The 27,703-nt window shown below is 38.2% G+C and overlaps 1 long non-coding RNA gene and 1 pseudogene across 1 annotated transcript; one reads left to right on the forward strand and one right to left on the reverse strand.

Moving 5' to 3' along the window:
• Positions 1-1,304: 1,304 nt before the first annotated feature.
• Positions 1,305-27,703, reverse strand: part of LOC107860750 — a 33,939-nt pseudogene continuing 7,540 nt past the window's right edge.
• LOC124900020 lies at positions 10,850-12,494 on the forward strand. Its single transcript, XR_007057594.1, has 2 exons — positions 10,850-11,858; positions 12,291-12,494. It is a non-coding gene; the product is annotated as an uncharacterized LOC124900020 (long non-coding RNA).

Here is a 27,703-nt window from a genome sequence, read left to right on the forward strand (position 1 = left end):
GCTTTTTATTACGATAATAGCCGAACTTTATATTGTGTCTTTGTTGTCCTGAATAGGTTAATACTTTATGAATCACTGAATTATGAATTAGTAGTGCATATAATCTATATACATACACATATCTCTCGCTCTATATATAGATAGATAGATAAAGAGAGAGAGATTTAAATATATAACATAAATAAGGATAAAATAATAACTTAGTGTATCCTTATTGGTTTAACCGATAACCCAATAAGATAAAATCGATACCGAACTGTTTACCTAATAAATTTTTTTATGAAATCAATAAAAAATCATTAACCCGATAACCCAAAACCAATAACCCAATAACATTTTTATCAGTTCGATTTATTGGTCGGTTCGATTTTTGCATAGCCGTATATATTTTCTTGTGTAGTTTTACTAATATATCAAATATTCAGCTTGAATGCATTATGCATGCTCCTCCTAATTCCCAACACATACATATCAAGAAGTTGTTATTGATTGAAAAGTAACTTTTTGTTAAAACATCATATATGAAAAATTAGCACACGTAATTCTTAATGGCATGAGTAAACCGTCTCCTTGCGTAATCTTCACTAGTTGAAGCTTTACCTTGATCAAGAATTGATCACTTTGAGTAAACTGAGTTGAATTGATTTGAGGAATGTCGATATTTTACCAGTTAACACGACAAGTGTTGGAAGAAGAAAACGATTAGAAAAAATTAGATGGATATTACTAAAGTAATTCCAACATGCTATGCTGTTGTCCGTTTATCATTAGCTTATTCATTTGGCAAACTTTATATCTTTGTTAGTATTTATTAGATTGTATACTGAAAATGATTTTATTAAAACGTGCAGCCCGGTGCATTAAAGCTACTGCTATGCGCTGTGTCCGGAGAAGAGCCCCACCACAAGGGTCAGGGGCGGATCCAGAATTTTCAGTGAGGGGGTTCAGTAGTACATATACACAGACTAGTCGAAGAGGGTTCAACCTCTACTATTTATACATAAAATTTTTTTTTTACCATATAAAAATAGTATAATTTTCCGACGAAGAGGGTTCGGATGAATCCCCTGGACCCTATGTAGATCCGCCACTGACAAGGGTGTATCGTACGTAGTCTTACCTTGCATTTCTGGCAGAGGCTGTTTACAAGGTTTGAACCCGTGACCTCCTGGTCACATGGCAGCAACTTTACCGGTTACTCCAAGGCTCCCCTCCCACTGAAAATGATTTTATTGCAAAAGAAAAATCTTCATTTATTTGGAAAAAGGAAAAATCGAACAGCAATAGGGCTCCTAACAATGAATCTATGGGAGGGATCCCTGATTAAAAGTGACATATGGTATAGTAGCCAAAGGTGTAAATGCCGCTTGATAACTCATTTTTTGATTCACCTCTGATAAAAAAAGTGTAATTGCTTCAACTTTTACATCAACGAACGGCGGTGAATCAATTTCACCTGTGTCTCTTGAGCTGGCTTGCCCTGCGTTCGTTACAGTTCTTGAATATACTTGAGTTGTTGAGTTGAATCTGACTTGAATCGAGAATGACAGATAATTTAGTTCACCTTCTAAGATGCTAGTAATCACTGAACAATTGCTGCAAAAAGAACCCAACTTGTGTATCCGTGTATTTTAGACCACATAAATAAGGCAAGTAATCGGATGGTTCTATATCAGGCTGGGAACATTTGCATTTGATGGATTAACGTGGCCATCACTTGTGGCAAAGACATCAGCTGGAAGGTACTTTTGATCTTCGATTAAGTTGGATCCAAGGTTTAAGACATTTGCTGTTGTCATAATTGCTGACTCAATTGCACCTGGAGACCAATCTGGTGAGCACTTTTTAGTACTGCTACAATGCCACTGAGGCGAGGACAAGACATTGAGGTGTCTGAAAACATGTTGAATGTTGAGTTGGTGTTTGTGTTGTACTCCAAGGATATATGTCAAGCTGTTAGAATGTTAACACCAGGACCAATAATGTCCGGTTTTAGAATCCCAGGATTGCATAATTTGGAACCCTGGAAGAAAATCCAGCAAACACTGGGACACGATCTTCTCCAATTACAGTTGCCTTGAACACTATTCTGGCTGTAGGGGTTGGTTTATCTACTCTGATTTTTTGATCATCAGCATAGTTAATGTGTGCCACCGGGACGACATGTGCATCGGCCGTGTTGTGTTAGCCCTGGCTTCTGTAATAAGAATCATCGCAGACTACCAGCTGCCTTCACTGATTTTCATTTATCAACTCGGTCATACTACCATCCTCATACAACACAATCTTTCCCGTGACATTCGTGTTGTTCAGTGTAGCAGGGATACAATATTTAACATCAGAATCACTAACATTGCATCCAGGATAGGCTAGAGGCAATAGTGTTGGAAGAAAGTCTTTAGATTGAAAAGTTGATTCTCCATCGAATTCTTGATTGTTACCAAGCACAGCAGTGGCCATTATTTTCCCATAGAAAGTGGTCACACCAACTACGAGAATTCAGGGCGCTTCATTATAAGTTGAAAAACTGTATAGTCATGCATTTCCAGCAGAACAGCTGACAATGATTTCATTTTTCATAGCACTAAATGCACCAAGTGCAATGTTGTTTTTACAGAAATCATTCGATAAATTACTGATACGAGAATTCCTAGATCGAGACCTTTCACACGAAGCCAAGCACATGAATTGCAATGACTCCAAGCCTTGTTCACATCCTTGGACGTGTGTGAGGCCCTTGTGAGCCCATCTAAGGGCCTATACTTATTAAAATGTGAAGATGCCTATCAAGACACCCCTAACCCACCCAATTAAATGCCAAGGGTATTTAGGTCTTTTGTCCTTCCTTTGTAATTGACTATATAAGCCATGTAATAGGGCTAGTCTTACTTTAGTTCATTCATATCATAGAAGACAACTAGTAGAGTGATACTAGTGTTGTATCTTGGCTAGAAACTAGGTTCTTGGGGTTCTTTGAGTTCCTCTTGGTCCAAGTAAGAACCTAGGTATTAATATTCATTAGTCTTAGAGTCCTTTCTTTTGTTAGGATTCTTAGATTAATGAATATTGTGTGTCAAGTTTCTATCCCCTTTTTTGTAAATCTTGTTAACATTGTGTTGTTGAATCTAAAAGTCTAGTGAAGCCGTGTGGGGCTCTTTCGATTCACTAGCAATATTGTCTTTGTTGTTGTTGTTGTTAAACTCACTTTTCTAGTTCAAACAAGTATTGCAAGCCTAGTGAAGCCATGTGTGGCCATTTTCGATTCACTAGCACTTTGTTTCCCATCTTGTTGTTCTTGTGTTGGTTGGAATCTCTTGATACACACTTAACTTTGTATCATTTGGTATCAAAGCTCAAGGCTAGGTTTTGTTCTTACAAAACTAATCTTAGAAAGCTCTTACCAAAAAGTGTGTTCTTGAATATTTTGGTAAAAAATTGGTTGTAGATCTACAAAAGTTTTACTTGTTTAGTTTGTTTCTTGTGTTTGTTTCTTTCTCATCAACACAAAAGGTGTCTAAATCTAAAGTTGAGCTTAATGAAAAAGAGAATTGTGTTGTGAAAAAAAAACTTGAAAGTGACCATTGTCGTGTATTGTTGTTATGTTCTTAAAGGTGTTGATGTTGTGTTCATTCTAAACTTCTCCTCATCTTATGTCTTAACTTCTATAAAGAGAAATAGATCCAAAAAGGTTGTAAGACAAAATTGAAAATTATTTGTGAGAAGACTTTCCAACATCACCTTTTCAAGACTTGACAACCACTTTTCCTTAAAACAAGAAACCTTGTCATGTGGGACTAGTGAGGTCAAACATCACCTTTTGAGTTTGAAAAAAAAGGGTTGAAAAAGGTTACAAGACTTTATTTCCATCCCAATAACAAGTCATCCATTACAAAATATCTAAAGGGGCTAAGACTTCAAGATGATGAACTATTTATGTGGACCCGTGGCCATTGACATACTACCACGTCACCCTAGTTACTGTTCACGTGATAATTAAGCTCAAGTTTGGATATTCTAGTTTCTAATTATTGATTCCTAGTTTCCTCTAATTGACTTGAGAACTAATTAACAAACTAGTACATTCCTACTAACTTGTCAATGAGTCCCTTGAAGCCTTGTGTTCGTGTCAATGTTTGTTTGTGTACTTTTGTCATTTGAATACATTGTAACTCTTGGCTCTAGTCCGACGGGAATTCTTTGAGTTTCAAACAAGAATCCACTCCAGACAAGAGCATACTCATACCTTAAGGATTCACGGGTTACTAGCCAATCTACAACACTTGTGGAGCTTGAGTGTGAGTGAACCGAAAGAGTGTGAGTGAGGAGAGGGATTTTAACTAACTTGTTTGTTACTTGTGTAGGTGATACCTTGACAATGGAGGGAACCACATCTCAAACCATGGATTCTAATGAAATGGAGAATATGAGGGTTACTCTTGAGGCTATGACCCGAACTCTTGAAAGATTGAGTACGAAGATGGGAGCCATAAGGGGGGAAATAACGACTATTAGTGGGAGGTTAGAACAAGTAGAGAGTCAAATGAACTCTCGCCCTTCTACACCTCGACATGTTTCGTCAAGTGGGCATGATAGAAATTCCTCCGCTACTGTTATTTCCGAAACATGGCCTCAATTACCAAATCCTTCCCTAGCTCTACTAAGTACTGCAAGCCAAACCACTCCTAACCCCCTAACCTGAGACACCAATAGACCAACCCATTCCCAAAATCCTCAAGTTCTACAAGAGGGACTTGGATGCCTAATACCTCCACTAAATCCAAACCCTCTATTCTAAGCTCCACTAAATCGAAGACCACCACCTCCACAAAATCCAATTACTCAAAATCAAGTTCCAAATATTCAAAACCATCCCGTCCACTTTAAGGAATATGGTACAGATGATTATGAAAGGTATGAAGCCTTTGATGATGCTTACATGAGGGAGGAAGAGATGAGATAAGGACGTATGGATCCAAGGAGATACCAATGGTATGGAGAAAGGAGAAACCGACACCAAGAGAGAGACGTAGGCATCAATACCATCAAACTGAGCCTACCTATCTTTAAGGGTAAAAGTGACCCCGAGGTGTATCTTGCTTGGGAGTCGGCGTGCGATAAAGTGTTCCAAGTGAATGATATCTTGGAGGAGAAGAAGAGTTGTTACGCCATAGCTCACTTTGAAAGCTATGCTAACACATGGTGGGAATACGTCAAACAGTTTGGCAATGAGTTGATTGATGGACAACCACCACCTTGGTTTCGGTTGAGGTACCTAATGAGACAACGGTACCTTCTCGAGAGTTATCGCAATGAGTTGCTTGCTAGATTGTATAACTTGCGTCAAGGTAATCAAAGTGTGATGGCATATTATGATGAGTTTTAACAACTTATGTTGAAGCTTGATCATCGTGGAGAACACATTAGTCATGACATTATTTGGTTTAAGTATGGGTTGAACAAAGAGATCTCCACTCATTTGACACTTCACAAGTTTGATACCATCGAAGGTATTTTCCAAGAGGCTCTTGAGATTGAAAGGGAACTTAAAGAAAGGTCGTCGTTCAAAGCAAAGGGACAATCAACCTTAGGTTGGCCGAGGGGCAAGGATATAGTTTAATTCTCTTCGGGTTTGCCCAAAAACAAGGACCAACCCGCCACTACTAGGCTGCCCGAGCATAAAACAGCCTACAAAATCCCTCCGAGGCAAGAAATTCACAAGTATCCTAATCCTAAATGGTTCCAATGCTTCAACTGCCAAGGTTGGGGGCATAAAGCCAATAAATTCCCTAACCGATGCAATTTAATCCTAAGGGAAGGTAGATTGTATTTCCTTGGTGAAGAAGTAGGTATTGAGGGTGATGAGAGTGAGGCCAAGCCTCAATATGGAGAGACGGCCGAGATAAATCCACATAATGATGATGATGATTGTGAGGATACTTATTCGCAAGAAGGGAAGTACGTGAATCCAAACTTTGTAGTGAGGCATGCCATGATTAGTAAGGCAATAGATGATCCTAGCCAATGGGAGAATTTATTCCATACTAAATGTCTTGTAAAGAGAAGTGTGTGCATAATGGTGATAGATAGTGGAAGTTGTGCGAATGTGGGTAGTGTTGCAATGGTGAACTTCTTGAAATTGCCGAAACACCTTACACTAGTCCTTACAAGTTGGAATGGTTGAATGAATGCGACGAGTTAAAGGTCATAAGGCAATGTGTAATACGTTTTAAGGTAGCCAACTACCATGACGAGGTGCTTTGTGATGTGATACCAATGCAATCTTGTCACTTTTTATTAGGAAGGCCTTGATAATACAATAGGTCAACCAAACATGATGGAGGGTCTAATCGGTATACACTTGAGAAGGATGGCCGAAAGGTCACTCTTCATTCATTATTGCCTTCCCAAGTGAATGAATTATACCAAAAGATGTGAAAATTAAGGAAAAAGGAAAAGAAGGCCGAGAGTGAGGGAAAAGGAGGGGAATCCGAGAGTGAGGGGGTAGGGGAAGCCAAGGGGCTCTTAAATTCTAAGGGGCATGGGGGCATGGTGATCATGACTAAGAGGAAGGAACAATTTGTGAATCATGAATCTAAGATTGATGCTATTAAAAATTGGTCAACTTCCAAAATCGTAGGAGAAGTGAGAAGATTCCATGGGTTGGCTAGTTTTTATAGACGTTTTGTCAAAGGATTTAGCACCATTGCCACCCCCTTGATCGAAGTAATTAAAAAAGATTGGCCTTTTAAGTAGGGAGATGAACAAGCTAAGACCTTCGAGGACTTGAAAGCTATGATTATCTCGGCCCCTTTGCTACAATTGCCGAATTTTGACAAGACTTTTGAGGTTGAATGTGATGCTAGCAAAGTTGGCATAAGCTCTGTTTTAATGTAAGAATTAAAGCCTATTGCCTACTTTAGCGAAAAGCTCAAAGGAGCAACTCTAAACTACTCTACGTATGATTTAGAGTTGTATGCCTTGATTAGAGCCTTGGCCACTTGGAAACATTATTTGTGGCCTAAAGAATTCGTGATCCGAACGGATCAGAATCCTTGAAGCATCTACGAACACAAGAAAAGCTAAATCGGCAGCATGCCAAATGGATTGAATTTCTTGAAACTTTCCCTTATGTTATTCATTACAAGAAGAGTAAAGACAATGTGGTTGCCAATGCTTTATCCCAAAAACATGTGCTTGTGTCTACTTTGTCGTCTAAGTTGATGGGGTTTGAAAGCCACAAGTCTTTATATCCCGAGGATCCTCACTTCATTCCTATCTATAAGGAAAGTGAAGAGTTAGATAGGGATAGGTGGGTTACGGATAGGGGTTCCATTCCTATACCAAATTTGATGGATACTTATTTAAGGGTAGACAATTGTGTGTTTCCTCAAGTTCGTGGAGAGAATTATTTGTGAAGGAAGCATACAATAGTGGTCTAATGGGCCATTTTGGGGACAAGAAGACCCTTGGAATTTTGGAAGAACAACTTTATTGGACTAGAATGCACAAGGATGTGGCCCGAATTTGCGGCCAATGTGTTGAGTGCAAAGGAGCCAAGTCACAGCTCCAACCCCATGGGTTGTACAACTCATTGTCCATCACTTTGCGTCCTTGGCTTGACATATCAATGGACTTCATGTTGGGATTGTCGAGGACTACAAGGGGGAGGGATAGTATTTTTATCGTACTGGATCAGTTTTCTAAGATGGCTCACTTTATTCCTTGTTCTAAATATGATGATGCACCTAGTGTAGCCTCTTTGTTTGTTGATAATGTTGTAAAACTTCATGGTGTTCCGAGGACCATAGTGAGTGATAGGGATTCTAAATTCCTAAGCCACTTTTGGAAGTCCATGTGAGGTAGGCTCGGTACTAAGTTGTTATTTTTGACTTCATGCCACCCACAAACCGATGGCCAAACGAAAGTAGTAAATAGGACCTTAGGGTCTATGCTATGGTTCATGGTTGGGAAAAATGACTTCTTGGGAGGAGAACTTACCGTTGATTGAGTTTGCTCATAATCGTGTTATACACTCGAGCACGGGGATGACACCCTTTGAGTGTGTTATGGCATCAACCCCTTCATCCCTTTGGATTTAACCCCTTTGCCAAGTGATCTTGTGACAAGCTTAGATAGAAGCAAATGGTCCGAGGCCATGAAGAAGCTACATGAGAAGGTGAGGTTGTGGTTGGAGAAGGAAAACCAAGAAGTTGTGAGGCAAGCCAATAAAGAAAGAAGAAAGCCCATTCTTGAACTGAGAGATTGGGTATGGGTACACTTAAGGAAGGATAGATGCCCATCTCAAAGGAATGCTAAGTTGATTCCGCGGGGTAATGACCCATTCCAAGTATTAGAAAGGATCAACGACAATGCCTACAAGATTGATCTACCCCCAGAATATCAAGTGCACAACATTTTTAATGTGTGTGACCTCTCTCGGGTAGAAAGGTGGAGGATGGCAATGATCTGACTTTGAGGACAAATTCCCTTCAAGATGTAGAGGATGATACGGGAATTCCTAGTTCGAGACCTTTCACATGAAGCCACTCACATGAGTTGCAACGATTCCAACCCTTGTTCATATCCTGGACGTGCGAGAGGCCCTTGTGAGCCCATCTAACAGCCTATATTTATTAAAGTGTGAAGATGCCCATCAAGACACCCCTAACCCACCCAATTAAATGCCAAGGGTATTTAGGTCTTTTGTTCTTTCTTTGTAATTGACTATATAAGCCATGTAATAGGGCTAGTATTGTTTTAGTTCATTCATATCATAGAAGACAACAAGACTTGTAATATTTTGACTTCTCTTTCTCATTTGGAGAGGCCAAAACCAAAATTCTCACTAGTAGAGTGATACTAGTGTTGTATCTTGGCTAGAAACTAGGTTCTTGGGGTTCTTTGAGTTCCTCTTGGTCCAAGTAAGAACTTGGTATTAATATTCATTTGTCTTAGGGTCCTTTCTCTTGTTAGGGTTTTTAGATCAATGAATATTGTGTGTCAAGTTTCTATCCCTTTTTTTTTTGTAAATCTTGTTAACATTGTGTTGTTGAATCTAAAAGTCTAGTGAAGTCGTGTGGGACTCTTTCGATTCACTAGCAATTTTTCTTTGTTGTTGTTGTTGTTAAACTCACTTTTCTAGTTCAAACAAGTATTCCAAGCCTAGTGAAGCCGTGTGTGGCCATTTTCGATTCACTAGTTGTCACGATCCGAACTAGGCCTGGCTGTGATGGACAACCCGAACCATGAAGGCCCGGACGTCCTACTCTATCTGGCAGTCATGCACAACATTCATGTAATAAAAGAAAATACAGAATTACGATCTAATACGAAAACATGGTCATACTCTGGATTCAGTTTAACAATACGGAATGAAATCCAAAAATAACTAAACAACTTCTGGAACAGTCTGCGAAATCTCTAGTACATGATCTAAAGATAACTGTCTGAAAAGTTGGGACAAGGCCCCCAGTAGACCAAAACAAAAGAATAACATAATCTGAAATAACTGGCCTTCTGGAACAAAGAAGGCTTACCACTGCACAGATCACTTCTCTCTGGATACTTTACTGATTCGCCGGACTCCTAGACTGAGCCTCCGAACCTAGGAGGTACGGCGTCAATACAATTGTACAGGTACACAGAGCAAACCAAAAATAATAATTTATATTCAACATATATGAGAGCAATTTTAAAACAGTTCATAAACATATCATAGAGTAAGAAATCTCATGGGCATTTCTGAAAGACTCTGAAAGAAAATCATCTGAACTCTAAGACATTCTTTGTTTTACTTCTACGCTAGGTGGTATACCCTACAACTCTGAAATTCCACGGGCTATATGGAATCCGCCATTGACTTGGCGGGGAAGCCTCCAACCCAAGTGTGCTGCAGGGTTGGAGTCTCTGACTCTGCTACGCCACACGGCCGTCGCTAGCGTAAAAATAATAGACTCGGATCGACAAATCACAGTTTCAGGCTAAGAGTTACTTGAACTCGAGCCTTCTTCGGGTAACCACCTAACCCTCTTTAAGCCCAGTTTTAACTCTTTAAAACATGCATTCTTTGAAAACATATTTTAAAAACATACTCTGTTATGGCATACATACTTATGGTATCGTCATACCATTGACTTGCAAGTCACATATCTGAGCCATTATTAGCATATTACAATCTCTGTTTTTAAAACATAAATTTCGGGACCACCATATCAATAAATCATCTTCAAAGAACTCTTTCTCTAAAACTCATGTAAACACATGCATACAACTCTCTTTGTCAAACTTTCAATGATGCAAGGTGGTCATGTCAAAGCTCTTAATCTCATGCAATTTTTTTTTTTTTTTAAGAAAATATATTTACATCAAGAAGCTCCCTTTCTTAAATCTCTAAATCATGCTCAAAATACTATGGTATTTGAGTAGACTATTTTCAAGCCGTAAATCATGCATTTCATTCAATCACCATAAGATCGTAAACATAAGGTTATATCACAAGAGAGGGATTTTCATTATTTGTGCTCTCAACAAATCTTCAATTTCAAGTTTCATACATGTACTTATATGTGTAAATCAATTTAAGGGGATAAGGCATAAAGGCCAAAACAACTATAGACACCTAATTTCGTCCCTTCCCGATGTCATTTTTACCCATTCTTATTTTATCCTACCGTGTACCCTCACCCATGTCATTATACCCCCACAAAATACAAAAAATAATAAATAAATAATAAAATAACTAATCCTATCTTATCCTAACAACCTACCTAATCAAAATAAACCACACCACCCCATACCCTACCCCACCTCACCACCCCACTACCCTACCCTCCTACCCTTTTTACACGTTTTTTTTTTGAACCCAGATTATCATCATCATCATCCATATATATGATCAGCAACAAAAACCAAAAAGGAGAAGAGCAGATCTAAAGATTTTTTTGGCCTTTCTTCTCCAAAAAACGGAGCACGCCATTAGCATACACAGTACATACTAATCTTCTTCTTTTTCTTTTGATCTACACTCCTCTCACGATTCACACACACACACACACTTGCTCTAGCTGGAAACACTTGCACACAGTAGCACCTATAAAAAGAGAGCAAAATTATGAGAATCGGGGAGCTAATCGGAGAAGGTTGATTGAAAATAGAGGGGAGAAGAAGAGTGAACGCGAGAGAGAGGAGAAAGAGGGAAAACGACCCTTGGTTTGGTTTTCCGGCGACGTACTCGCCGGATTCATCACCGGAAATACACTGCCAGCCATCCTCATCACTGTTCTGGTGACCCAGTCGCCGGATTTCAAAAATTTTCGTTAGCTCGCTTCCTTCACAGCTCACCGAAAAATAGAAATAGTCAAGAATTAGGAGAGATCAAGAGAGCCAGTGAAGAAACGGAGGGGAAAGAAAAGATTAAAAGGCAGCTTTGGTTGAATATTCCGGCGACGTTCTCGCCGGAATCATCATCTCGTCTTGAAATCCGGCTACCACCTCTCTGAATCCGTTCAAATCCATTGAAAACACCTGCTCCTCACCGAAAACGCGTCAAACCGCTCAAAAATCCATCAAAAATGTGACCCATTTATTTTTGCTTCCACTGTAGTTGCTAATTCCGGCGAGTTCTTGGCCGGAATTGGATATTTCAGATCGAATTAGGGTGTTGTGTTTGAAATCGTGTCAACAGTTGTGATTTGGATTCCGTATTACGAGTTTTTCTTCACTGGTTTTTAGAGCTGCCTGGTTATTATTTTCAATACCTAGCTTGGTTTGATCGTTGTTGAGGTTGTGCTCGGGATATTCGGACGCGGTCTTCATTTTTTTACTCAAGTAATATTTGAGTTTGGAAGCTGCAAATCGAGGTCCAATTCTATTCCCCTCTTTATTTCATGTTATTGTATTTGATGTGTTGGAGTGAATATTGTGTTTGGTTGATAATTGTGACGTGGTGATATGTTTCGATATTGTGTTTGAGAAATCGCGATTGCTGTGGTTAATATTGATTGCGTAATTTACGTGAATGAAGGAATTGAAAGAGTTGAATTCATGTGGGAATAAGTGGGGCGAGAATTGAAAACTTGATACAATTAGTAAACTTTGATTAGTTTGATTCATTAGTTGTTTGACTTGAAATAAACGTTAATCGAATTTGGTAGTATCAAGATACGCTGATTGGAATAGGCAAGACCTAGGTCGGGTAGGCAAATCTAGAGATTGTGGATTGATTGAGTGTTTGAAATTTGATTGAATGGTTTGATTTTAGCACTTTTGAATCAATTGTATAATTTGGCCAGGGAATGCCTCGAAGTATCTGTATATATTTACTCACCGGGGAATGCCTCGAAGAATTTTGTATGCAAAGGATGCTCGTGACCAAGGCCCGAGGCATCGGGTAAAACATAGTTTAGGACTAGTGTAGGTTATTTCAGTATTTTTATTTCGGGTTGTAATAATTTGGACTGGACTTTACATTTTTGTTTTGTTTTGTTATTGTTTGATTATTTTGCGTGCTTTTGTGTGGTTTATACATTTCGTAATGCCAAAATAGTTGATACACTCTACCAAGCGACCGTGGTCGAACCACGGGATCGAGGGGTGCCTAACACCTTCCCCTCGGTCAACAGAATTCCTTAGCCGAAATCTCTGTCCGCAAACCAGTTTAAGAGAAATGGTTTCGAAAAGAATTTTCCAAAGGTGACTTGGCACACCGGATTATGCCAAGTGGCGACTCTGAACAAAAATGTAAATAATCCTTTTCCGAAACAAATTTTCATTTCTTGTCACTTAAATAATAAAACCCTTTCGAACTTTAAAATAAATCATTTTTTGGAGTACGTTAAAAAAGGGGTGTGACAACAACAATATCATTAAACGTGCATAAAGCATAATAAAATCATGGATTTCAAAACCCCTTTAACAAATTCATGCTTGATGATTTTTAAATCATAATTGAGTGTTCAACAAGCCCATGTAGTTTTAGGATAAACCCCACGTTCCTCAATTTAGGAACTTGATGAATTATTCTTGAAGCCTACGGTTTGGGGATTCCAAATCTTCAATTAGTTTTGAAAATCCACGGTTGAATCTTGAGTTATTTGGATTTTTAGTTTGAAACCCTAGAGTGTGTTCTTGTGAATTTTTGAAGAAAATATGAATAATGTGGTCACTTGGGATTATAATCTCGTGTTTAAGCTGATAAGAGGGTGAAAAATACCTAATAACCCTTAATGAGATGAAATAAAAAAATACAACTGGGAGCCCAATTTTATGGGTCACCGCGACGCGCCACAATCTCGGTGGCTCACTGTAAATTGACGAATGGGATTCTTAGGGTCACCGCAATGCGGAGCCATCGCGTTGTCCCACTGGTTGGGACCTGAAACTTCAGCGCGACGCGCCACAATCGCACCAGGCTACTGGAATTTGACAATTGCTAAATAGACCCCTTTTGCGACACGCCACACACCAAAATGATGGTGTTTTACGATTAGGACTTAAATTAGCCATAACTTCTTGCCTGGGTATCGGATTTGGGCGAATCTTATATCGACGGAAAGCTCATTCAATTTTCCATATGATAAAAAGTTGAAATTAGGAAAATTATATATGGTTTAAACTTCACTCACTTTGGAAGTCAAAAAAATGAGACTAAGTCTCTTTGACACTATTCTAGTCATTTAACTCTAAGAGCATATTACATATTACCACGAGCTAACGCATGGACGATTTTTTTGTAGGGTGTTACACTAGCACTTTGTTGTTCATCTTGTTGTTCTTGTGTTGGTTGGAATTTCTTGATACACACTTAGCTTTGTATCAACTACCGACGGAAAGTGAAAGCACATCGACACCATCTTCAATAGCCGTATCCACTGCTGCCAAAACGTTGCTCCCAACACAGCCGAGAACAGAGCACGCTTTGTAAATGGCAACATAAGCAATAGGTGCAACACCAGCGGCAGCGCCATTAGCACTGCCAAAAATTTTAGCACCTGGAATGAAACGTCCATCAGTATGCGTACCATGTCCACTTTCGCCCCATGGACCAATCCCTGCAGACTGGAAGTACCTCACGACAATGAGTTTGTTGCTACACTTTGTGACATTAAATTCACACTTACCCTTTCATTTAGCCGGGGGAGGTGGCATCCCATCGTTGCTAAAGGCAGGGTGGTCCGGGAAAATTCCCGTGTCAATAACTCCAGTGATCACTCCTTTGCCATAATCCGAGTCATTCCAGAACCCCATGTTCTGGTTCAAACCCCCAAAAATTGAGTCTCTGTGTGGTGTACAAATCAAGTAGTCCCTCAGTCCGTGCTCTGACAAACCCCTCCATTTTCTCCATTTATTTTACGGCATCCAGTGACGACGTTGCAGCAAAACCCCCTAGGACATTTTGACAGGAATATATTAAACGTGGCGCCTCACGGGCACCATAGGAGGTTGTTGCAGGCAAGAACGAAATATACCAGACTTCTCAATTTTGATATCTGATAGGCCTGTCCCCATCAGGGAGCTCACAATGAACAATATAGATTTGTGAATTGTTCTGTACAGTTGCATTAGTGGTAAATGCATAGAGCACATAAATCAGCCCGATTATAGTGAGAATTGGCCTGTATTGAGCCATGATAAACTTTAGTACTAGTGAAAGAGTTGTTATTTGGTGAGTGTTTTGGAATTTGGTTTGAGGATATATATATATATATATATATTAGAACTAATTTTTTTCATTTGCAAGTCAGTAGCTAATACAGATATTTGATGCAGCCATCAAGGGCATGAAGTTTGGCCTTACAATACTGATTCTGAAGCTCTTTCCATTGCCCAAAAATCTATTTCTAATAATATACAAAATCAAGTATTAGTACCACTTGATTTGACAAAATGTGAACAAGTAAATGTGTCATGTGCTGACAACATGTGAAATGGGCTTCTGGGCAATCCTAATGTGGACCTTTTCATTATTGTACTTCAAAGCTTTACGCATTGAGCTGCCAAAATTCATTAATTGACCCAACTATGAGCATATTTGGGTGTCTATGTTGAAGCTTCTGGAAGACTATAATTCCTGCAAACATTTTTTATTCTTTGTAATTATCCTATTTTTATAATTTGTAATTATCCCATAGTTAGTGGGTGAACAGGACATATCGTATAGTCTGTTATTCCTATTTTCCAGAAGAATTGTGCAAACAATAGAAGTCCTAAATATGTTGATGTTCTGTATAATAATTATTGTTAATCCGATGTAGGAGTTTTAGTTTGATTGCAACACAGTCGTTTACAAGTCTTGAATTGCAATATAAATTTTTTTTTTTTCTCTCTCTGAAACATGTCGAGATTATTGTGTGTGTGTTTTTGGCTATTTACTTGGGCATGGTTACTACCAGTGCAATCGAACCCAATAAAGAAAATACTAACAATGCGATCGAACCCAATAAAGAAAATACCAACGACGTGTTCGCTACTTCTTCAAGTCTATCGTGGCGATGGTGGTGGTATCTTCATCATCCACACCATCTACCTTCACTTCGATATTGGTGGTGGCTTCGTCACAAATACCACCCAAAAAACCCAACCCGTCCACCACACATGGCTCCATCCCCAGTTGATGATGCGGTTTCGCCAGTTTTGGCACCGCACACGTCTCCATCACCAGTTGAAAATGCGGTTACTCCACCGCATGCAGGGTTTTGCATAAGGACGGACGAGATAGAATGGTATTTGTAAAAAAGATTTTTTCACTTCCAAATTCTATGATAAAATTTCACTATCCACACAATGTTGCAAACTCCTTTCAGCAATTCCAGATCGTTGCTTTATTCCAAGAGTTTGGGATGGTTGTAAACCTTGCTTTGGTACAGGAGTACCATCTTTCATGAGACAAGTGAAGAACTATTGCCTTCATCATCAAGGACGAAACATTATCAAATCTTAGCAAACTCAGTAATTAGTCTCTTGTTTTTTCCTCTTTCCTTTTTTTGGGTCGTTTAGATTTTAATTTTACTTAAAGGGTGGCAGTTAATAATACTTTCTGTTAGCTTTTCCTTAAATCTTTAATTAGTTCAATGGATCTTCATCTCTATTTTACACTTAACTTACTACTCTGCGTTCACATTTTATTATGTATAAATAACATAAATACCAACCTTTTGAAAGTAATTACACTCTCTTCCACTTTTTTAATTACATTACTCTCTCGCCCTTTACATTTCATTGTACTTCAAAGCTTTACGCATTGGGATGCCAAAATTCATTAATTGACCCAACTATGAGCATATTTGCGTGTCTATGTTGAAGCATCTGGAATGCTATTATTCCTGCAAAAAAAATTTATTCTTTGTGATTATCCTATTTTTATAATTTGTAATTATGCCTTGTTTAGTGGGAAACAGGACATATCGTAGTCTGTTATTCCTATTTTACAGAAGAATTGTGCAACAATAGAAGTCCTAAATATGTAAGATGTTCTGTATAATAATTATACTGTTTCGCCACCGCACATGCCTCCATCACCAGTTGGAAATGTGGGGTCTTGCTCAAGGGAAGTCGAGATGAATGTTATTTGTGACAAAGATTTTCTCACTTCAAATGTTGCAAAGTCGTTTCAACAGTTCCAGAGCGTTGCTTTATTCCAATAGTTCGAGATGGTTGTAAACCTTGCTTTCCTACAGTAGTACCACTCTTCATGAGAGAAGTGAAGGACTATTGCCGTCATCATCAAGGATGAAACATTATCAGATCTCAGTAAACTCATTAATTAGTCTTCGAAAAAGGTTGAAAAATATCTTGAACTATCTCAAAAATACCGTTCGTTAGATTTTTGTCTCAAAAATACCCCTCCGTTAAATATTTGGCTAAAAAATACTCCTTCCTCTAACGGAATTCGGAAAATAATCAAAAATACCCCTAAACTATCCGAAATGACTAAAAAATACCCCTCTGTTAAATATTTGACTCAAAAATACCTCTCCCTTTAATGAAATTCCACCAAGCATGCCTGAACTATCCGAAATGACTAAAAAATACCCCTCTGTTAAATATTTGACTCAAAAATACCTCTCCCTTTAATGAAATTCCACCAAGCATGCCACCTAGATAAAAAAAAATCACATGACTATGCCACATTACCATCCACATGTAAAATGTTACCACATGATTATGCCATATTACCATCCACATGTAAAATGTTACTCCCTTCGTTTCACAATAAGTGAATTCGTTTCACGATAAGTGAATTGTTGGAGCAATTTTAGTGTTTCAAAATAAGTGACTGGTTCACAATTCAAGGTAAATGTTGGAAATTTTTTCCAAATCTACCCTCCATTAAATGTGCATTGGGAGTGATGTATCATATGTCTTTGCTTTTTGAAAAGGGTAAAAATAAAAAAACATGATAAATTTATGTCTTTACTTTTTTTTCCTTAACATGTGTGCCAAAATTCAACAATTAACTTATTGTGGAATGAAGGGAGTAGTATTTTTTAATTATATGACATTTCTTTCTTCTTTATTTTTATTTTTATTTTTTTGCAATGCAGTGAAACGGAAAAACCAAAAAAATAATCTTTTGCTAATTACTTCATTAGTGTTTTAAAAATTCTAGATTTTACCTTTTCATTAGTGTTTTAAAAGTTCCAAATTTCATCTTGTTATTGTCGTTTGGGATGAGGGACAGCTTGATCTTGATCTGATGTTGACTCAGAGGAGGAGCTAGAATTTTAACTTTTAAGCTAGCAAATGTTGATGTACTAATAATTGAGTTGAATTTACTACATGCAAATTCTTTTTCAAAATAAATGAATTCCTTTTATCACTTGTTTAATCATTCGAAATGAATTCATTTTTCTAAATTTAGTTTAGATAAATAATCTTATTATTTTTAGAACAAGTTTGAAAAGAAGTAAAATGATACTTAATATTGATAAATTATTCTTTAATTATGTCATTTATTAACTTTTTGAAGATGTGATGGCACCCAAAGGGTGGCCACCTATCTCGGGTTGGCCTTGGTTGGGGGTGTGGGTCGGGTTCGTGCCCCGTATGGTTCAGGGCCTATAAAGGGTGGATTGTGCCTCTCTCTATCAGCTATAGCTTTTAGTGCAGTTGGTTAACGGTTCACTCTTAAGGTTAATAGATACAATGCTAAGTGTATATCAAGAGATTCCAACCAACACCAGAACAAAAAGATGAACAACAAAGTGCTAGTGAATCGAAAATGGCCACACACAGCTTCACTAGGCTTGCAACACTTGTTTGAACTAGAAAAGTGAGTTTAACAAAAAGAACAACAAAGACAACATTGCTAGTGAATCGAAAGAGCCCCACACGGCTTCACTAGACTTTTATATTCAACAACACAATGTTAACAAGATTTACAAAGAAAGAGATAGAAACTTGACACACAATATTCATTAATCTAAGAACCCTAACAAGAGAAAGGACCCTAAGACTAATAAATATCAATACCAAGTTCTTACTTGGACCAAGAGGAACTCAAAGAACCTCAAGAACCTCGTTTCTAGCCAAGATACAACTCTACTAGTGAGAATTTGGTTTTGGCCTCTCCAAATGATGAGAAAGAGAAGTCAAAAATTTACAAGTCTTTGTTTCTTGAATAATAGGAATGAACTAAAGAAAGACTAGCCCTATTACATGGCTTATATAGTCACTTAAAAAGGAGGGACAAAGACCAAATTACCCTTGGCATTTAAGTGGGCGGGTTTGGAGTGTCTTGGTGGGCCTCTTTACATTTTATCACACATGGCCAAGAATGTGAACAAGGCTTGGAGTCGTTGCAACTCACGTGCTTGGCTTTGTGTGAAAGGTCTCGAGCTAGAAATTCCTGTATCATCTTCTCCATCTTGAAGGGAATTTGTCCTCAAATTCGGATCATTGCCATCCTCCACCATTTCCACCCGAGAGAGATCACACACGTTGAAGGTGTTGTGCACTTGATATTCTGAGGGTAGATCAATCTTGTAGGCATTGTCGTTGATCCTTTCTAATACTTGGAACGGTCCATCACCCCGTGGCATCAACTTAGCATTCCTTTGAGATGGGAATCTATCCTTCCTTAGGTGAACCCACACCCAATCTCTCGATTCAAGAATGAGCTTTCTTCTTCCTTTGTTGGCTCACCTCGCAACTTCTTGGTTTTTCTTCTCCAACCGCAACCTCACCTTCTCATGTAGCTTCTTTATGGCCTCGGCCCGTTTGCTTCCATCTAAGATTATCACATGATCACTTGGCAAAGGGGTTAAATCCAAAGGGGTGAGGGGGTTGATGCCGTATACACACTCAAAGGGTTTCATCCCCGTGTTCGAGTGTATAACACGATTATAAGCAAACTCAATCAACGGTAAGTGTTCCTCCCAAGAAGTCATTTTTCTTTAACCATGGACCGTAGCATAGACCCTAAAGTTCTATTTAATACTTCCGTTGGCCATCAGTTTATGGGTGGCATAAAGTCGAAAACAACAACTTAGTACCAAGTCTACCCCACATGGACTTCCAAAAGTAGCTTAGGAATTTAGAATCCCTATCACTCACTATGGTCCTCGAAACACCATGAAGTTTTACAACATTATCAACAAACAAAGAGGCTACGCTAGGCGCATCATCACATTTAGAACAAGGAATAAAGTGATCCATCTTGGAAAACTGATCCACCACGACAAAAATACTATCCCGCCCCCTTCTAATCCTCGGCAATCCCAACACGAAGTCCATTGATATGTCAAGCCAAGGACGCAAAGGGGTGGATAATGGGGTGTACAACCCGTGGGGTTGGAGCCGTGACTTGGCTCCTTTGCACTCAACACATTGGCCACAAATTCGGGCCACATCCTTGTGCATTCTAGGCCAATGAAATTGTTCTTCCAAAATTCTGAGGGTCTTCTCGACCCTAAAATGGCCCATTAGACCGCCATTGTGTGCTTTTCTCACAAATAATTCTCTCCACAAACTTGAGGGAACACACAATCGTCTACCTTTAAATAAGTATCCATCAACTTTGGTATAGGGATGAGAACCCCTATCCGTAACCCACCTATCCCTTTCTAACTCTTCACTTTACCTATAGATAGGAGCGAAGTGAGGATCCTCGGGATATAAAGACTTAAGGCTTTTAAACCCCATCAACTTAGACGACAAAGTAGACACAAGCACATGCTTTCGGGACAAAGCATCGGCAACCACATTGTCTTTACCCTTCTTGTATTGAATAACATAAGGGAAAGTTTCAAGAAATTCAATCCATTTGGCATGCCGCCGGTTAAGCTTGTCTTGTGCCCGTAGATGCTTCAAGGATTCATGAACTATTCGAATCACGAATTCTTTAGGCCACAAATAATGTTGCCAAGTGGACAAGGCTCTAATCAAGGCATATAACTCTAAATCATACGTAGAGTAGTTTAGAGTTTCTCCTTTGAGCTTTTCGCTAAAGTAGGCAATAGGCTTCAATTCTTGCATTAAAACCGCGCCTATGCCGACTTTGCTTGCATCACATTCGACCTCAAAAGTCTTGTCAAAATTTGGCAATTGTAGCAAAGGAGCCGAGATGAGCATAGCTTTCAAGTCCTCGAAGGCCTTAGCTTGTTCATCTCCCCACTTAAAAGACCGATCCTTTTTAATCACTTCGGTCAAGGGGGCAGCAATGGTGCTAAATCCTTTGTCAAAATGTCTATAAAAACTAGCCAACCCATGGAAGCTTCTCACTTCACCTACGGTTTTAGGAGTTGGCCAATTTTTAATGGCGTCAATCTTAGATTCATCCACTTCGACCCCTCTTGAGCTTACTACAAACCCAAGAAATACAACCTCATGGACACCAAAAGAACACTTTTCTAGATTAGCATATAACTTCTCCTTTCAGAGGACATCAAACACACATTGTAAATGCTTTACATGCTCATCTAAGGACTTACTATACACCAATACACCATCAAAATAAACAACAACAAACTTTCCGATAAATGGCTTCATCACATGATTCATTAGCCTCATGAAAGTACTTGGAGTGTTTGTTAGGCCGAATTGCATAACCATTCATTCATAGAGACCGAATTTGGTCTTGAAGGTGGTTTTTCATTCATCACCCGGTTTCATACGAATTTGGTGATAGCCACTCCTCAAATCAATTTTAGAAAACAAATACGAACCACTTAATTCATCAAGCATATCATCTAACCTAGGAATAAGGTGATGATATTTTATCGTTATCTTGTTGATGGCTCGGCAATCAATGCACATACGTCAAGTTCCATCTTTCTTGGAAAATAGTAGCATCGGAACCGCACAAGGGCTCATACTCTCCTTGATATATCCTTTGTTGAGGAGTTCCTTAACTTGGTATTACAATTTCTTGGTATCTATCGGGTTGCTCTTATAAGTCGGTTTGTTGGGCAATTGTGAACTGGCCACAAAATCTATTTGGTGCTCAATTCCCCGAAGTGGGGCCAATCCTTGCGGCAATTCCTTTGGGAAGACATCCTCATAATCCTGCAAAGCATGAGAAATAGGAGGAGAAATGGAAATGTTAGTGGCGTTAGTGTTAAAACAATGAGCCAAGAGGAGCATCGGAGTGTCCTCGTCATGATCCATAAATAATTCTTTCCTCCTAGCCATCATTACCACACTTCTTTGCCCCTTAGAAATTAGGAGCCCCTCGGTTTCCCCTACTCCCTCACTCTCAGGTTCCCCTCTTTTTCCCTCACTCTCGACCTTCTTTCCCTTTTCCCTTAATTTCCACATCTTTTGTTATAATTCATTTACTTGGGAAGGCAATAATGGATGAAGAGCGACCTTTTGGCCATCCTTCTCAAGTGTATACCGATTGGACCTTCCATCATGTTTGGTCGACCTATCGTATTGCCAAGGCCTTCCTAACAACAAGTGACAAGCTTGCATTGGTATCACATCACAAAGCACCTCATCATGGTAGTTGGCTACCTTAAAACGTATCACACATTGCCTTGTGACCTTTAACTCACCGCATTCATTCAGCTATTGTAACTTGTAAGGACTAGTGTGAGGTGTAGTCGGCAATTTCAAGAAGTTCACCATTGCAACACTAACCACATTTGCATAACTTCCACTATCTATCACCATAGTACACACACTTCCCTTCACAAGACATTTAGTATGGAATAAATTCTCCCATTGGCTAGGGTCATCTATTGCCTTACTAATTATGGCACGCCTCACTACAAAGTTTGGAACCACGCACTCCCCTTCTTGCGGATAAGCATCCTCACAATCATCATCATCATGTGGCTCATTTTCAGGTTTCTCTCCATCTTGAGGCTCGGCCTCATTCTCTTCTTTTTCAAGACCCACTTCCTCACCAAGGTAATACAATCTCCCTTCCCTTAGGATCACATTGCGCCGGTTTAGACATTCATTGGCTTTATGTCTCCAAACTTGGCACTTGAAACATTGGAACTCTTTAGGATTAGGATACTTGTGAGCTTCTTGCCGGGGAGGAAATTTATGGATTGTTTTAGGCTTGGAAAGCCTTGTAGTGGCGGGTTGGTCCTTGTTTTTGGGCCAACCCGAAGATGGTTGAACCATATCTTTGCTCCTCGGCCAACCCGAGGTTGATGGTCCCTTTTCCTTGAACGACGACCTCTCTTTAAGCTCCCTTTCAATCTCAAGAGCCGCTTGAAAAATCCCTTCAACGGTATCAAACTTGTGAAGCGTCAAATGAGTAGAGATCTCTTTGTTCAACCCATACTTGAACCGAATGATGTCATGGCCAATTTTTTCTCCCCGATGATCAAGCTTCAACATGAGTTGTTGAAACTCGTCATAGTATGCCATAACACTTCGATTCCCTTGTCGCAAATTGTAAAACCTAGCAAGCAACTCATGATGATAACTTTCGGGAAGATACCGTTGCCTCATTAGGTACCTCAACCGAAACCATGGTGGTGGTTATCCCTCTACCAACTCGTTGCCGAACCGCTTAACGTATTCCCACCAAGTGTTAGCATAGCCTTCAAAATGAGCTATGGCATAACAACTCTTCTTCTCCTCCGAGATATCATTTACTTGAAACACTTTATCACACGTCAACTCCCAAGAAAGATACACCTCGGGGTCACTTTCACCCTTAAATATAGGTAGGCTCAATTTGATGGTATTGATGCCTACGTCTCTCTCTAGGTGTCGGTTTCCCCTTTCTCCATACCCTCGGTATCTCCTTGGATCCACACGACCTCCTTTTATCTTTTCCTCCCTCATGTAGGCATCGTCAAAGGCTCCATACCCTTCATAATCCTCTCTACCATATTCCTAAAGGTAGACGGGACGATTTTGGACATTTGGAACTTGATTCGGAGGAATTGGATTTTGTGGAGGTAGTGGTCTTTGGTTTAGTGGAGCTTGGAAGGGGGGGTTCGGATTTTGTGGAGGCATTTGACGTTCGAGTACCTCTTGCGGAACTTGAGACATTTGGGAATGGGTTGGTCTATTGGAGTCTCGGTTTAGAGGGTTATAAGTGGTTTGGCTTGCGACATTTAGTGGAGCTAGTGAAGGATTTGGCAATTGTGGCCATGTTTCGAGAGTAACGGTGGCGGAGGAATTTCTATCATGTCCACTTGACGAAACATGTCGAGGAGTAGAAGGACGAGAGTTCCTTTGACTCTCCACTTGTTCTAACCTCCCACGAATAGTTGTCACTTCTCCCCTTATGGCTCCCACTTCCGTACTCAACCTTTCAAGAGCTCGGGTCATAGCCTCAAGAGTGACCCTCATATTCTCCATTTCATTAGAATCCATGGTTTGAGACATGGTTCCCTCCATTTTCAAGTTATCACCTACACAAGCAACAAACAAGTTAGTTTAAAATCCCTCTCCTCACTCACACTCTCTTGGTTCACTCACACTCAAGTTCTACAAGAGTTGTAGATTGGCTAGGAACCCATGAATCCGTAAGGTATGAGTATGCTCTTTCCCGGAATGGATTCTTCTTTGAAACTCAAAGAATTCTCGTCGAACTAGAGCCAAGAGTTACAACGTATTCAAACGACAAAAGCACACAAACAAACGTTGACACGCACACAAGGCTTCAAGTGACTAATTGACAAGCTAGTAGAAATGTACTAGTTTGTTAATTAGTTCTCAAGTCAATTAGAGGAAACTAGGAATCAATAATTAGAAAGTAGAACATCCATATTTGAGCTTAATTATCACGTGAACAGTAACTAGGGTGACGTGGCAGCATGTCAATGGCCGCGGGTCCACATAAATAGTTCATCAACTTGAAGTCTTAGTCCCCTTAGATCTTTTGTAATGGATAACTTGTTATTGGGATGGAAAAATAAAATGTTGTAACATTTTTCAAACCCCCTTTTTTTTTCAAACTCAAAAGGTGATGTTTGACCTCACTAGTCCCACAAGACAAGGTTCCTTGTTTTAAGGAAAAGTGGTTGTCAAGTCTTGAAAAGGTGATGTTGGCAAGTCTTCTCACAAACAATTTTCAATTTTGTCTTACAACCTTTTTGGATCTATTTATCTTTATAGAAGTTAAGACATAAGATGAGGAGAATTTTAGGATGAACACAACATCAACACCTTCAAGAACACAACAACAATACACCACAATAGTCAATGGTCACTTCCAAGGTTTTTTTTTTTTTCACAACACAATTCTCTTTTTCATTAAGCTCAACTTTAGATTTAGACACCCTTTGTGTTGATGAGAAAGAAACCAACACAAGAAACAACTAAACAAGTAAAACTTTTGTAGATATACAACCAATTTTTTTACCAAAATGTTCAAGAACACACTTTTTGGTAAGAGCTTTCCAAGATTGGTTTTGTAAGAACAAAACCTAGCCTTAAGCTTTGATACCAAATAGATGCAATGCTAAGTGTGTATCAAGAGATTCCAACCAACACAAGAACAAAAAGATGAACAACAAAGTGCTAGTGAATCGAAAATGGCCACACACGGCTTCACTAGGCTTGCAACACTTGTTTGAACTAGAAAAGTGAGTTTAACAACAAGAACAACAAAGACAACATTGCTAGTAAATCGAAAGAGCCCCACACGGCTTCACTAGACTTTTATATTCAACAACACAATGTTAACAAGATTTACAAAGAAAGAGATAGAAACTTGACACACAATATTCATTAATGTAAGAACCCTAACAAGAGAAAGGACCTTAAGACTAATAAATATCAATACCAAGTTCTTACTTGGACCAAGAGGAACTCAAAGAACCTCAAGAACCTAGTTTCTAGCCAAGATACAACACTAGTATCACTCTACTAGTGAGAATTTGGTTTTGGCCTCTCCAAATGATGAGAAAGAGAAGTAAAAAATTTACAAGTCTTTGTTTCTTGAATAATAGGCATGAACTAAAGCAAGACTAGCCCTATTACATGACTTATATGGTCACTTAGAAAGGAGGGACAAAGACCAAATTACCCTTGGCATTTAAGTGGGTGGGTTTGGGCTGTCTTGGTGGGCCTCTTTACATTTTATTAAATATAGGTCGTTAGATGGGCTCACAAGGGCCTCACACATGGCCAAGAATGTGAACAAGGCTTAGAGTCGTTGCAACTCACGTGCTTGACTTCGTGTGAAAGGTCTTGAGCTAGGAATTCCCGTATCAAGATGTGCGTCACATTCAAAGATTCATTAATTTTAGATTAGAGGAGGTATTTATTAAATCATTTTAACATAAACATTTTGAGTAAAAGCTAGCAAAGCCAAACACATCTTTTGAGTAGCTAATTTGAAGTTTAGTTTGAAATTTGTTACTTTTACGAGTAAATCTTAATTTTAACTTTTATAATGGCCTAATAATTAATGGGTTTATCAATTTAATAAGACTATTTTGTTAGGTTTCACACTTTTAAACCTATTAACAGGAAAAAACTTGGTTTTTAGATGATTAAAGGAATTTGATAATAGTGATGTTACATTTAATAAATTTTTTCAAAAAAATATTATGTAACCACCGTTTGTCTATTTTGATTAAAAATGAAAAAGCCGTGTAAGTTTTGTCCGTTTCACTGACATTTTTAAATAAAAGTAAAAATAAAAACAAAGAAGAAAGGAATGTCATATAATTAAAAAATACTAACATTTTACATGTGGATGGTAATGTGGCATAGTCACGTAATTTTTTTTATCTAGGTGGCATGCTTGGTGAAATTTCGTTAAGGGGTGGGGTATTTTTGAGCCAAATATTTAACAGAGGGGTATTTTTGAGCCATTTCATATAGTTCAGGGGTATTTTTTATCCTTTTCCGAATTCCGTTAGAGGGAGGGGTATTTTTGAGCCAAATATTTAACTGAGGGGTATTTTTGAGCCAAAAATCTAACGAGGGGCATTTTTGAGCTATTTCAGATAGTTTAGGGGTATTTTTGAGCTTTTTCCAATTAGTCTTTTAGTTTTTTCTCTTTCCTTTTTTGGTTGTTTAGATTTTAGTTTTACTTAAACTAGTATACGTACCCGCACGATGTGCAGATAAAATATTTGATAGTGAATAACTCTTTCTCGTGGTAAAATCATATTACCTTAAGCATTCAGCAACAACCTTATATAAAAAAAAAATCAACTATCATATTATATCTCAATTATATATAAAAAATAAACTACCCCCACCCTCACCTCCATCTCCCCCCCTTCCCTTTCATCCTTCCCCTACCTCTAATCAAATCTATACGAAAAACAATTATATAATTGTAAAAATAATTTTTATGTTTCAGATTTTTTAAGAATATTGTTCACAATTTAAAGATATAGTTTCTTAATTATCCTCTTCCCTGATAAATCATATTACCTTAAACATTCAACAACAACTATCATATTATATCTCAATTATTAAAAAAAAAAAAAAAACTACCCCTTACCCCCTACCCTCACTTCCATCTCTACCCCTCACCCCCTCCCTTTCATTCCTTCCTCAATCTCTAATAAAATCTATACGAAAAAATATTCATATAATTGTAAAAACAACTTTTATGTTTTATTCCTTTTTAAGAATATTGTTCACAATTTAAAGATATACATTCTTAATTACTCCCTTCCCTCCCTCCCCTCCCCCTTCCCCCCTCTAATCAAATCTTTTACTATAAGTAAAAATAATATTTTATTACAAAAATCTTTTTTTTTTTTTTTTTTTCTTTTATTTTTTTTTTTTTCCCCCCCCCCCCCCCCCTCTCTCAATCTCTTCTGTTTAAGATTTATAAATAATTTTTTCATTATATTTGTTAATTTTTTAGATATTCATTTCACACTTTTGTGATGTTTTATTTAATTACCTTGGTAATTATTTTAAAAATATTATATACGTGATCTTATGAACTCTTTGTCCATGATAGAAATTCTATATAATAAAAACAACACAAATTATTACAAATAATAATAAAATAACCTAAAATCAAACTTTAAATAATATACAAATTGTGTATAGATATATTAATGTAAGCATATTGCTAATCGCGAATGTAGTATAAGTAATAGATGAATTTGATAGAATCATTTCAATATTAAAGAATACGTTGAAAAGAATTTAAAGAATGAAATGAGAAGTATGATTGAAAATTTAGTTTACATAGAGAGAGTTAATTCAAATTCAACTTTATCTAGTATGGAGTTTGTTTTCAATTCAAAAGCTAAAAGAATCCTAACTTTCATTTGAAATTCAAAATTCAAAAATTTAAGACTAATTCAACAAACTA

Source organism: Capsicum annuum, chromosome 1 (assembly GCF_002878395.1).
Source record: "Capsicum annuum cultivar UCD-10X-F1 chromosome 1, UCD10Xv1.1, whole genome shotgun sequence".
In the NCBI taxonomy this organism is placed as follows: Eukaryota; Viridiplantae; Streptophyta; class Magnoliopsida; order Solanales; family Solanaceae; genus Capsicum; species Capsicum annuum.